Consider the following 12595-nt stretch of genomic DNA (forward strand, 5'->3'; position numbering starts at 1 on the left):
GAATCCACAAATTAATGAAATGGGGTATGGGATGGAAAGTTCGGTTAGTGATTGTAGGAGGGAAGAAATCTCTGAGAACGGGTGGATTTGAATTCTGAAACACAGAGATGTGAGCGAGCAGAACTTGAAGGAAAAAGTCATCACTTTGGAGAAAAATTACCATGATAAAATAACTGATTCCTTTGTGTTTCACAAAAGACTGGGACAAACAGAGTGATTACTGCCGTGACTCGGATTCGAACCGAGGTTGCTGCGGCCACAACGCAGAGTACTAACCACTATACGATCACAGCACCTCACATATAAGCACACACCATCGCCACAATAAGTACAGTATCATAAGAAATGTTCGGCAGAGCACCAAATGCACAATATCAGTGCTTAGCGAACAGTGCCAGAAATGTGGGAACTCAGAATGGGCCGACCGTTTAACTTCAGTGCCCCAAGTGGCTGTGGTGATTCCATCATTAATATGCTGAAGGCTGAGACAAATAGATTTCTCTAAAACATCAAAGACTCCGGAGACAGTGTAGCTTTTGTTGAAATGTATGCTGCAATAGCAATGCAGTTTAACATCGGCTCCTTCACCAGCTCCCCGCAGAAGGCAGTAACCACTGCTGCCATAGAGTCCCAATTCCCAGCCCCTGAATCAGACGAACGGAGTGGTGCAGTCGCGAAGATCCAACTTGAAATCGAGATGGGAATGAGGTCGCAGAGATACTCGATGGCTCCAGTGACACAACCGGAAAATGCACGGTATTTCTATGACGGTTTAGAGGCGCAAGCAATTCCGAGGTTGGATGTGCTCCTGGTCAAAGGCGGGGCAGAAGGGAAAATTTGTTCCCGTTTATAATAACATAGCAAGCGAAAGTGCATCTTGCTGAGACAACTGAGTGCCACAACTGGAGCAAGGGTGGCTGGTTTGAAGTTTGATTTTACTTCACTTTCACCCACTTCCCTGGAATGAATTGCTTTCACCCTGTAGTCTGCGGCTTTCTTCCTCATGGTTAACTGCATGATTAACTGTTGTATGATCTGCACACTACTAAATCACGGCCACTGCAAGTAAATATGAATCATTGATCTATATGAGAAAGCAGTGGAACTCACAGCAGGCGTGCTTCGTACGTTTGCAGGCGATATCAGTATTGTAGACAATGAAGAAGATTATCTAAGATTCAAAAGGATCTTAATCCAATGAGTCGTTGGACTGAAAAATGTAACATGGAGTTCAATCTGGATAAATGGAAGGTATTCCATTTTGGTACAGCAAAAGGAACGGAAGCTAGGGATGCCAGTACATAATTCCTTGTAGTTTGCATCACATACAGACAGGATGGTTCAAAGGCATTTAACTTACTTCCCTTCATTACTTAGTCTTTAGTATACACTAGTTGGGACGTTACGTTTAAAATTTTCAGGACATTGATGAGGCCGATTCTGGAATATTATGTCCAGTTCTGGTAGCCCAGTTGTAGGAATGATATTATTCAGCTGGTGCAGGTTCAGAAAAGGAATGCACGCATATTGCCGTGTGTGGAATGTTTGAGTTATAATGAAAAGCTGGATAGGCTGGACTATTTTAAGATTCGAGATCGGAGTGTTGGAAAACCACAACGGGTTAGGCAGCATCCGAGGAGCAGGAGAATCAACCTTTCGCACAAGTGTCGCTCATCAGGCTCTTGCCCAAATAATCGATTCTCAAGCTCCTCAAATATTGCCTGACCTGCTGAGCTTTCCCAGCACAACAATCTCGACTCTGATCTCTCATCTGCATTTCTCACGGTCTCCTCGTTGCGACTGTTTTCACTCTAGGTTAGGGGTTTGAGCGGCGACCTGATGGAAGTGTATGAGAGGTAAGTAAGAGTTAACCATAGCTGCCTTTTCCCAGCAGGGTAATTTCAAGACGAGAGGGCATATGTTCAAGATGGAGAGAGATTTTTTTAAAAAAAGACATGTGAGGCATTTTTCGAGAGAAGGTGTTTTACGTGCGCAATTAACCTGCTGAGGAAGTGATGAATGAGGGTACATTTGCAACATTTAAAGGACAATTGGATCCAAAAATGAATGGGAATGTGGGTTAATAAAATAAATTTAATCATGCCTAGCACATCAGTTATTTCCCAGAGGACAGTAAGGAGCCAACCACGTGTCCCAGTCGCCAGGGATGACCAGTTTAAAATATCAGCCCAACACCACCTTCTCCTGGTTGAAGTCTTGACTGTGTGGAAGAAACTGATACTGAGCTGATACAAGCGAATGTTGCTGCCACCGCCAGTGTCGGAAACACAGATCCAAACAGCAAAATCATCTTTTAAACTCACCACTGCAAAGTTCACGGCTCAACACGCTCCAGTTGTGCCACTCAGCTGTCTTAGCAAGATGCACTGTCGACCGCCATGAGTGTATAAACGGGAACAACCATTCCCTTGAACAGGACCACACTCAACCTAGGAATTTCTTGCGTCTCCATACCATCATAAAAGGACTGCACGCTCACCTGTTGCATCACTGGAGCCAGAGAGTAACTCCGCGACTCATTCCCATCCCAATTCCGTTTGGATCTGGGCGGCTGTGCCGCAGTTTCTCTGATTCCGAGGCTGGGAACTGGGATTGTGTGAGATTATCTGCAACACCGATTACAACTTTAGGAAGCTGGTGAAGTCGCCGATGTTATGCTAAAATGCTATTGAAGCATACGTTTCAACAATATCCTGTACTGTCCCCTGAGTCTTTGATGTTTTGTCAAAAGCTATCAATCTCAGTTTTCAACATTCTCATTCAAGGGATCGCCACAACCTCTGAAGACATCGAACTGAAAGATTCAGGCCATTCTCAGCTCCCACATATCTGTCACTGTTCGCTGAGTACATGTGCTGTTCTTCCGAACATTTCCTCTGCTAGCATATTTATTGCTGCTTGCAAGCATCCTGTTCTGTGGTTACTGTGATCGTGGTTGTCGGTATTTTGCACTGTGACCACAGCAAATTCGATTTGAAACCAAATCACGACACTAGGTGTTCCCTCCGTTGTCTTTTTTTGTGATAAATGCTAAGAAATTAATTGTTTTACCTTCAAATTCCGCTCTCCCACATCTCTGCGTTTCATATATCAGGATTCAAACACAGCCGTTGTCGGAGATTTATCTCCTTCCCACGATCATTAAACCTCCTTTCTGCCGCTCCCCCCATTTCTCTGAGGCAATGCCCAATCTATCACTCTCTTTCACATTCATACTGTTCTGTCTGTGCTGCTGCTGCGGTTACTGTTGTTGGGTGAACGTGCCCCAATCCCACCATCGGGACCTTCAAACAAATCGGTCCATTTGGATACCGCGGTTGTGAAATCAGTCCCCATGTAGCAGCTTTTACTGACATAGGCCAGAGACAATTGGAGCGTCAGGCTCATGGAAAATACCCAGGGCAGTTTTGGTGAAAACACATTTTATCGGAAAACATCAGCTTTGTGGCTTTCTGCGTTGGTCTTGTGATAATTTCATAGGACTGATAATCCAGAGACCGAGGTAATAGTCTCAGTACTCGAGCTTGAATCCCACCGTACCATAATCGTCAAATTTGGATTCAATATATATCTGTAATGAAGAATCTAATGACTACTATATATCCATTGACAATTGTTGAAAAAAAATCTGTTTCACTGATGTCATTTCGGAATGGAATTTACTATCCTTACTTGGTCTGGGCTGCATGTGACTTCAGACTCATAGCAATATGGTTGAGTCTCAACTGCCCTCTGGGCAATTCGGAATGGGTAATAAATTCTACTTAGCCAGAATCGCCCTCATACTAGTTCAGAAATTTTAAAACAACTGCTCATAAAGCTCACGCAAGAGTGTTGTTGTGCAATTTTGCAAGTCACATTATAGCAGGGATGTGATCACACTGAGAAAATTGCAGGAGATATTTACTGGAATATTGTTTGGGCTGAGGAGTTTCAGTTTGGAAGAAAGACAGGGCAGAGTGGAGTGTTTGTCGCAGTGCAAAGGAGACGTAGACAAGATATGACTGAGTTAGGGTATGGACAGGGTCGACTGAACGAGTTTCCCATTGATGGAGGGATCGATCAGCAGGGGCCAGAGATTTAAGGAGAAAGGCTGAGTAGTTTGAGAAGATGTGCGGAAAAGCTTTATCAGCCAGCGCGGGGGGGCGGGGGGGTTGGAATTTGGAATACGTTGTCTGTATTGTTCAGTAAGGCAGAAACCCTCATGACCTGAATAAATATTCAGATGTGAATGTGTGATGCCAAAACATATAAGGCTGTGGGATAAACATATTGAAATGGGATTCAGTTCATTAAGCAGTTGTTTTTGACTAGTGTGGCCACAATTAGCTGAAGGGCCTTCTTTGACACTCTTGTCCTTGGTCGTAGAATGGTTTGTGTTCCCGCCTGTCACAGGGCTCAGTTCTCCGCTGGGGAGAATGGAAATATTTTTAAACTGTCACTCCATTTCCAAGTGCGGGTATTGATACCTGTCCTTCCATTCTCGATGGGGCATGTCACAGGTAGGACACTGCTGCCTGATTCATGGGGGAAGGGCTACAGCTCTCAGGGAGGCAGAGTGTAAGTGAACGTGCAAGCATGTGACTTTTGCAAGCTGCATCTTGTGACTGTGATGGAATGAAAACCATTTGACAGATTTGTTCCGGATTGAAGTGTTTACCGCATGCACGAAGGTGAGGAATAAACAGGATAAAAGCATTCAAATAGAAGTGCAGAAACACTTCCCGCAGCACGAATGAAATTGTAGAGTAAAGGGTAGTGTTTCGATACATTGAATTTGGGTTGATTTGCATTGATGAGGCTGAGTTACCAGGGTATAAAGCTAATAAAAATTATCCACCATTTGCTCACTATGATGGAACATTTACTCAGTAATTCGCACTGCTGTTCGCTCGGAGGGTTAGGTTGATTAGCAAAATTAAATTGCCCTCTCGTGTCCAAGGATTGAATAAAGCATGTTAAGAGTGAATTAACCATGGGTTACGCGGGGACAAGGTCAAAAGTCACAGAACACCAGGTTATAGTCCAACAGGTTTATTTGAAATCGTAAGGGAGACGGCTGCCCCTTCTTCAGGTGAAATACACGGGAATAGGGAGGAGAACTAGGTCTGGGTGAGATGCCCTTCAGGGTGTCGACACCGGCTCGATTGACTTAAATGCCCTTTCTACACTGTAGGATTCTGTGATTCTATCGGAGAGGGTAATGACGGTAAATAATGGGGTGTAACACCATGAGAGACGATGCTGACGGGGTGTACTGAGGATAACATTTTATTCACTTGTTGCCTTGGAAAATTTACAACAGTTATCCCTGTTCTAAGGAAGACTTAATGATGCTTATGAAATATTTGGACAGAGTAGATAGGTGGAAAATCCCCTCTGTCAAGTAAGTAAACATCTCGACGTCAGGCATTCAAAGCCTTTGATAAAACCTTTGAAGGACAAAGAAATGATGAGAGCAGAATCGCTGTCACTCTGATAATCTGTTTTTCAAAATATTTGGAAAGGCACATTTGGTGAAACACAAGGAATAAATTTCACAAGGAGAGAGATAGCGAGTGGCTAGATAAAGGTGGTGGGGTGGGATGTAGTTGGTCAGAAGTTGCGGGGAAAAAATGCCTAAGTTTAAATATAAAGACATTTCGTGAACACGTGCAGCTGAATAAGATTCGGTTCCAAAAACTCTGGATTTTGAAAGATTTGGCAGAATATTCCACCTAAACCATTGTAAATGGAACTGAGTGGATTTTCTTATTGTGAAGGGAAAATATTACATAATGAAAAGGAAGTGATCAGTTGCTTGGAGATATACCTCCAGCTTTAATCAAATACGTTAAGGATGTGAGGTCAAACACCATGATGTTTGGTCTATTTAATACTCGGTGAAATCTGCCAAAGCAACGAGCAATAAAACTGTTGGGTTTTCTTTTGCACTTTAACCCTTTGTTTCTCTAAGCAGTATTTTCCTTAAGCTGAAATAAAGTCGGAGCAAATTTGAATACACCATTTATCATTTCAATGAGATAAGTCTAATTCACTTCCGATTATTACAATGAACATTGTGAGGTTGCAGCAAAAATAAAATGAAATGAATAAAACAGTGCTTCTTGGGATTTAATCCAATTCAGGTTCAGCCACATGAGAAAGGCCATTGAGCCAAAACATCGCCTTTATTTCTCTCTCCATGGCTGCTTCTTCACGTGAGAGAGAAAGTGACTGAAGAAATTACGAGTCAAACGTAGGTGAGAAGATGACGGAAAATTCTTGTTCTATGTTTCACTCTGACATAGTTCTGACTCAGAATGTATCAATGACAGCTATTCATTCTGCGAACATGGGTATTTATTGATATTTGTTGTTATTATAATTCTGGTGAAAGCAGAAACACCATGGTGTGGATTCGATTCCACTCTGGAAATTTCCATGACTTTCACCACGTGTAACCTGATGAGGTTACAAGTCACACCTCTACAAATAGTGCTGAGGAGACTGAGCGATTATGGTGGTGGGTTGTTATACCACTGTGCTCCACATTCACGGGTTAGAGCCACACTCTGGTTGCTAACTTCACAAACCTCTCCAGCAGTTTTTCTTTGCACCACTCGTATACACTGGTTCGAGGATTCTGTTCTTGCCGTTCACTGCATAAGTGATTCACGAATAATCGACACCACATTAAAGTCGAAATGATGAGTGAGAGCAGTCATTCCATTCAATTTTCGATTAAATTGGTGTAATGAGATTGAACGCATTTTTCTTTCTGCCCCACATTCCATCTTGTCTTTCTATGAATTTTCGTCGAAAGAAAGAGAAACAAATAACAAGAGCGCACGTTTATCCAGTGGGGTCGTTCATGAGTATTTTAAACTAACACTTCACACAATGATCTGATCAGTTATTCAAACAGTCACTCGGCATTGGAACCGCAGAAAACCTCTCCAATGAGATGAACTTTTCATTCTTTCACAAATTTCTGCTGTGTGTGAATCATACAATGATCCATCATTCAGCGTGATCACTGACTTGCCAACTGTATAAGGTCTACCAACTTTCTTCAGCAATCACAGCTTCAGTGCACAACCACGTGTGCTGGGCCCAGTGTCATTCGTTGCCCCCAGGTCATAGCACATTTCTTCCTCCTGAGTTTATGAGCGTTGTTACTGATCTGTCTGATCTGTTTATTAAACCTTTTCTATCACTTCATCCCTATCCCTCACAATTCTGAATTTATGAATAAAATAAGGCGTTAAAGCAAATGTTAAGCAAGTGGAAGTTTGCCATTGTGCCCATGGAGTCTGCACCACCATTCAAAGAAATCATGGTTGATCTGATAATCTTTAATTACTTTCTGCTCACTGACCTCGACAAAGTTTTATCATCTTTCTGATTAACTATCTGGCACAGTTTGGAAATGCCCACCAACACAGTCTCAACAGCGATTGGTGAAAAATGCCACAGATCTTTTGGTCCCTGTGAAATTACTCCTCATTTCTGAATTAAATGGGCAATATCTAATTCTTATATAATGTCCTCTGGTGCTCTCCTCACAGCATGGGGAAAACCACATGCCCGTTTCTCCCCAGTCAAGATTCCACGAATATTGAACGTTTATAATTCTCCCCTCCACCTCCATTGTTTCGAGGAGAAAAAGCCCAGCCAAACCAATCAGTTCACGAGCTCCATTTGATACAGAGTTGGCAACATACTTGTAAATATCTGCTGTCCCCTGCAGCGTCCTTACATTTATTAAGAAAGCTGAAGAAATTTCGGCGAGGAAACGGGTTGAAATTTCAGGTGCAGACGGAATTGGAACTTGAAATCAGAAAGTGATTGGAATCGGATTGAGGTATATAAGGACCAAATACAGCAATGATTACTCTGACCAAAGTGAATCTTATCATATTCGATTGGCCTTTAAAGGCTTCATTGTAGCTGAATTCCTCTGTGTAATCGTCCTGGGAGCTAGTATTTAGGAGAAATGGAACCGGATCACACATATAAAGAAGTTGACTCCAAAATAATGTCCATCGGTCGACTTTGTTTGATTATTAATTCAACTCTTCTCACCGTGAAGGCTACATCGTCTGCAACGCACAAATTAGACGTTTAACAGAACCCTCTCCATTTGGCTAGATCGGTTTCACTTCAATACCATTGAAAGAACTGGACACACTCCACGACAATACAGTCACATAAGTGTACATTGTTCAACACCGGAATATTTATTCCCTGAACTGCTAAGGCGCAATTGCAGCAGAGAGCACCTCCTAGATGATTCCCTGAAGTAAGTCATCCAGGTTTTGTTGACACAACCGTCAAAGCTCAAAAACTGTACCGACTATAACGACAAGGTTGAAGATGCACTAAAACGTCACCATTTACAAATTACCCTCCAAGGCACATACCAGCATGACTTGGAGAGGAATCAGTGGTAAATTCATTGAGTGATGAAGCGGTCTTGATGGGCAAAGACTTATACTTCAGCCATCCACCTTATATTTTACAATTTTTAAAAATGTTGATTATTGCATGGACCAGACTTGTGCCCATTCCTTAAGTTGTTCCCTAAACTGGCGGTTGATAAAGATCGAATATCATCCTGAGCCTGTGGTCACCAATAGAAAATATCCCAAAAGCCTCACAAACATCTGATCTCCCTGTGCAACAATCTTCAGGGATCTCTGAATGTTTACTCCAAGATCTCTTTTTTCCTGAACACCTCTCAGAATCCTCACTGCTATTGTTTCAACTCCCCAAGTGTCTGTTCCAGGGCTGTGAATTTTCTCTGTGTTCTTTGTTCTTCTTTGTTAATACTCTGCCAACTTCATGTTACATTGCTGCATCTCAGAGAATGACATAGTCAATTCTAATTATCACAGAGGGAATGAGAACATAATATGTGGCTGTGTCGGAATGTAAGTGATGTACGCTGGATTGGAGTGTTTACTGGGAGCAAGCGGCTGATGTGGAGACGATGTGATCAAAAACAGGTCTTACTGTCAAAGTAACAAAACAGCGCATTGTTAAGGAAAATTTCAGAGAAGGCTTTCAATTAATTGACCTCTTGCTCAAGGCTCCAGCACGCTTCAGCTGAGCTACTCTGCGGTGCGGTTAATGCTGCTGTTGTATTTTAATAATCTAATAAACGGAGACAAATATGATCTTCCTCCCCGCCTTTGACCAGAAGCACTCCCAGCTTTGGCATTTCTTGCGCCTCTGTGCCGTTATAGAAGAAACACGTGTTCGTGTTCAAATCAGTCAATCCATTTCGATACAATGGTTGTGACATCAATTCACATGTAGCAGTTTTTACCACATAGACCAGAGATTATTGGAACATCAGGCTCTGGAAAAGGACGCAGGGCAGCACTGAGGAAAAGAAACTTTATTCGAAACTACCTCTTTCTGTGGACTTCTACATCATTTATTTCACTTGCTTATTTAGCTCTATCTTGTCTATTGTGTGCAGTTCTACAATTCGCATGATAGCACGGATATGATAGCACTGCAAATGATGCAGCAGAGATTTACCAGAATATTGTCTGGTAGAAGAGTTTCAGTTATGAAGAGAAATTGTATAAACTGGAGGCGTTTTACTTAGAGCAGAAGAAATTGAGAGGAAACATGATTGCGATGTACAAAATAATAAGGATATGGATGGCGTCGATTGAAATAAACTTTTCTCTAGGATGGTGAGATCGATCACGGGGGCAGGGTTAGGGTGGCATAGATATAAAAATAGAAGAGGAAAGATTTGAGTGAATGTGCAGACAAATGTTTTGAAACAGCCGTTGAATAAAATCTGGAACTCAGTGCATGCAAAGGTTGCAGAGGCAGAAATCCTCATAACATTCAGAAGTTTTCAGATGTGAATTTGTGATGCCAACACATACAAGGCAAAAGTCCAAGTAATTTTAAAAAAGAGTTCGGATAGTTTAGCGAATGTTAATTTCCAGTATTAACAAATCGGCTTCTTTTTGCACAGAATTCCTGGGTAGTACCACCGCCTGTCACTGCGTGAGGTCGGGTTCAATTCGCTTCCAGGACGTGCGCTGGTATATTGGGAGGGCTCAGTGAGTGAAACTGTACCATTCAGCGTCAGAAACCCGGCTTCATTCAAGTCTTGTGTGACTTACTGTGTGGAATTTGCACACTCCTGCTCTCTGTCTCCCGTGTGAGTTTCCTCTGGCTGCTCCAATTCCTTCCCACTGTGCAAAGGTGTGCAATTCAGGTACATGGCAAACAAAATCTGATAGGACTGTAAGTGCTGTAAATATGAGACAAAAGTCAGAATTACAGCTCGGGGAACACAGAATGACCAGTTCGGGACAACAGACTCTTCCTTGGAACTGTTTTGAATTATCAATGTTAACTCTGATTTCTCTCCACTGACGCTGCCTGACTCGCTAAGCTTTGGGAGTAATTTCTATTTTTGTAGGGGGATCACAAATGCGGGTTTAAAAAGATAGCGTGGGGGAGTGTGGATCTCTTCCATGGCACAGTGCAGATTCAACTGGCCAAATGGTTTCTGTCTGCACTGTGTCGACTTCCATAAACTCTAAATCTATACGTTTTTCTCCTTTTTTTCAGTCCTTGGTTTTCACATCTCTCCTGTCATGTGAATTGCAGAGCAGGACAATCGACGTTTCGGGCATAAACCACCATCAAACCGTTACCACTTGACGCCTCGAAGATAAACGCTTCACGTTCTGCCTTGGGACCCTGCAACCACACGGGATAAATGTAGATTTCAGCGGCTTCCTCATTTCCCCTCCCCCGACATTATCACAGTCTGAAGCATTCAAACTCAGAACCACCCTCCGGATCCATTCATCTCCCCGCCCTCTGACTGATCACCTTCTCCCCGCCTCCATCCACCATTCGCTTTTCCAGCTATCTTACACCCAACCCCAACCCCCTCCCATTTACCTCTCAGTCCCCACCCAGAAGACTCATTTCTGATGAAAGACTTATGCCAGAAAACGTCGATTCTCCCGCTCCAAGGGTACTGCCTGACTTGTTATACTTTTCCTGCACGACACTATCGCCATGGCGAATACAGACGAGCTCAGCTCAGGCGCCTTCTCTGAGAGCGGGGTGGGCTGAGTGAGGAAGTGATTAAGCTGCACATTAAAGGGATAGATATGTGTGATAGGAACAAACTTCTTATGGGAAGAGTTAACAACCAGGGATCTCCGTCCAACCCCAGTAAGAGGATGTTCAGAGGAGAGATAGGAAGAACGTTTTCACTCTGAGAGTGTTGTTTATTTGGAATTTACTGTTTGAACGTGTGGTAAAGCTATGCGTCAGGAGCATTTAGACGAATACTTGAGAAGTTAGAGCACACATGGATAAGGACCAGGTACTAGAAAGTGGGGTAAAGATAAATAGAAGTCTGATGAAAAATCCAAACACAGTACAGAAAATACAGAGCATGAAAACATGGAAAGGGTAAAGACATGGAAACTACTGACGATCTGTTACAAGGGGTCTGTGGAATGCTACTCGCGTCAAAAGATCACTGGGGCAGGATGGGGCCAGTGTGGCAGGATGGGATAAGAATAGTGGAATGCTGCTACACCAATTAGCAGAGTCAGACTGGGCTGAAAGGTTACTATGGCAGGCTGAGATAATAACAATTGATAACGTCCGACTCACCTACTAAATATCATCATGGCAGGCTGGGACAACTCGTGACAATAAATACTTAGGACATGACTTTAAATAATAAATTGATAGTAGAGTCAGCCTGCTTGAGACGCTTGTAGCAGGACATGACATTAAATATCTAATCAGTAGTTTGTCGAGTCAGTTTGGGACAGGAAAACATTGTGGTAGATAGGGTAGCTAAATATCTAATCATGACAGGTTAGTCTGGGATGGAAGATCATTGCAGCACAGGTGGCAGTAGAATACCTAGTAGTGACAGTAGAATAATATTAAGTAGAATTATGAAAAAGCATAGTGGCAGAAGTAGAACGATAATGGGAACTAACACTATTGGTTTATTGTATAGTTGAAATGAGGTAATTCTGACTAACACAGTTGGCCATTTTGATAAGCTAAAAAAACATGATTCAAGAAAAGGGAAGAAGTGATGGAGTTTAATTCAGATACATGCGAGGTGCTGCACTTTGAGAAAGCAAATCTTAGCAGGACTTATACACTTAATGGTAAGGTCCATGGAAGTGTTGCTGAACAAAGAGTCCTTGGAGTGCAGGTTCTTAGATCCTTGAAAGTGGAGTCGCAGGTAGATAAGATAGTGAAGAAGGCGTATGCTTTCCTTTTTTGGTCAGAGTGTTGAGTACAGGAGTTGGGAGGTCATGTCGCGGCTGTACAGGATACTATTTAGGTCACTGTTGGAATATTGCGTGCAGTTCTGGTCTCCTTCCTACCGGAAAGACGTTGTGAAACTTGGAAGGGTTCAGAAAGATTTACAAGAAAGTTTCCAGGGTTGGAGGATTTGAGCTAAAGGAAGAGGCTGAACAAGCTGGGGCTCTTTTCCCTGGAGCTTCGAAGGCTGAGGGCTGACCTTATAGAGGTTTACAAAATTATGAGGAGCATGGACATTATA

The 12595-nt window shown here is 42.7% G+C and overlaps 1 non-coding gene across 1 annotated transcript; it reads right to left on the reverse strand.

Annotated features, from left to right (window-relative positions):
- Positions 1 to 221: 221 nt before the first annotated feature.
- On the reverse strand, positions 222 to 293 carry trnah-gug (transfer RNA histidin (anticodon GUG)). The gene has a single exon. It is a non-coding gene; the product is annotated as a tRNA-His (tRNA).
- Positions 294 to 12595: the final 12302 nt, after the last annotated feature.

Source organism: Chiloscyllium punctatum, unplaced genomic scaffold (genome assembly GCF_047496795.1).
Source record: "Chiloscyllium punctatum isolate Juve2018m unplaced genomic scaffold, sChiPun1.3 scaffold_282, whole genome shotgun sequence".
Classification (NCBI taxonomy): Eukaryota; Metazoa; Chordata; class Chondrichthyes; order Orectolobiformes; family Hemiscylliidae; genus Chiloscyllium; species Chiloscyllium punctatum.